The sequence below is a fragment of the Canis aureus genome, chromosome 37 (genome assembly GCF_053574225.1).
Source record: "Canis aureus isolate CA01 chromosome 37, VMU_Caureus_v.1.0, whole genome shotgun sequence".
In the NCBI taxonomy this organism is placed as follows: Eukaryota; Metazoa; Chordata; class Mammalia; order Carnivora; family Canidae; genus Canis; species Canis aureus.
In genome coordinates, this window is record NC_135647.1 from 704562 (window position 1) to 706253 (window position 1692).

Sequence of the window (1692 nt, forward strand, 5' to 3'; positions counted from 1 at the left end):
GGGGGTGTAGCTCAGTGGTAGAGCGCGTGCTTAGCATGCACGAGGCCCCGGGTTCAATCCCCGGCACCTCCACTTTTGTTCCTGTCTCTGTGCTGCCGGTACCAGTGCTGCCGGCCCCGCGCTATCCTGGCTCGGCCACGCCGGGTGGGCTGGGGGCGGGGGGAGCGGGCAGGCAGGTGGCGGGCAAGACCGCGCAGCAGCCTTGGCTTCATTTTGCGGGATTAAGAGCAGGAAAGGAGAGCTGAGGACGGAAAGGCCCAAGGAGAGAAACACAGGCGCTCAGGCCACTTTCCCGGGTCCTTTGGTTCCTGGCCGTGGTGCCACAGTCACTGCGTCTGCTGCCGTCCACGCAGGTGCCGCGCCGCCGGGAGGCGTTTGCCCAGGATCCCAGCAGTCACACTGATGTCCAGGTTGGTTCTGTCCTAGATCCTAACCGAGGACTGCCATGAACTAGATGCTGCGGTGACTTGCAAAGGTCATTCGACCTAAGGCTGGTGCGCCCTCCATCAGCGCGATCCCTGGACCAACAGTGGGTGGCATCTGAGAGCTGGGTGGAAATGCGGGTGTCCCCTCCACTCCGGACCTTCTGAACTAGAACCTGGATCCCCAAGTGATTCCTTTGCACGTTAACCTTTGAAAAGCACTGGTTTGGGGGCTGGGGCAGGGCTCTGTATTTTAATTTTTTCCCCAATTTCCTATTTCAATGTAGGGAAAATAATTGCAAAGATGTACTTCTATTGTTGAACCATTTTGTGTTCTAATAATTGACCTTGTTCTCTGCCATGGTAATATAGTATTTATGAATTTTTTTTTCAATCAACATACATAGTTGAATTTGGTGTGAAGTTTCTTTTTATTTTTAATAAAATGTTGCAAGTTTTGCACGCAAGACTGTGCTAACTTCCAATGAACTGGGAACTTTGTATCTTTGTCTCTGCTCAGCAAGATTTTAAGTAGGATAGTATCTTGTAATCATTTCCATACTCAGAGCTGGCTCTTCCTCATCAAATCTTTAAGAACTTTGGTATTAGCCTGCTTTTGGGTATTAGGCCTTGTGATAAATTTTGAAGATACAAAACCCTTAGCAACCACAATGGAAGTGTGGGCTGAAGGATTATGCATTGATTGGGGGAGCCCTGGTTCCCTGAACAAAGACAATGTCACAACACCTCTTTCCCTGTGATTCGATTAGGGAATTTCAAAGGAGAAAATAACTTCCAAGGGAAATTCTTTCTCAAAGTAAGATGTCCTGGCTTTGGAATTTACTTCTCCATAAAAGAGTCAGAACTAGTGCTCAGGAGCCAGACTTTCTTTAATGGGAGCAATAGTCACTTTCTGTTCTGCTGACATACTTTCTCTTTTCTTTTTATCAAGGTACAATTTTACAGTATCTTTCTGCCACTTATACCCAACATGTCAGGAGGAAATTATTCACATGCTCCAACTATGGGAATTCATCAAGTTGCAAAAAGAAAAAAAGGCAAAATTTGAGAAAGAATATAATGAATTGGGGATCCCTGGGTGGCTCAGTGGTTTAGTGCCTGCCTTTGGCCCAGGGCGTGATCCTGGAGTCCCAAGGATCGAGTCCTAAGATCGAGGATCGAGTCCTAGGATCGAGGATCGAGTCCCAAGATCGAATAAAATCTTAAAAAAAAATGTAATAAATCATCACTATGGCTTTTCTGGATTATA

At 47.0% G+C, this 1692-nt stretch overlaps 1 non-coding gene across 1 annotated transcript; it reads left to right on the forward strand.

Moving 5' to 3' along the window:
* TRNAA-AGC (transfer RNA alanine (anticodon AGC)) lies at positions 1-72 on the forward strand. Its single transcript has one exon. It is a non-coding gene; the product is annotated as a tRNA-Ala (tRNA).
* Positions 73-1692: the final 1620 nt, after the last annotated feature.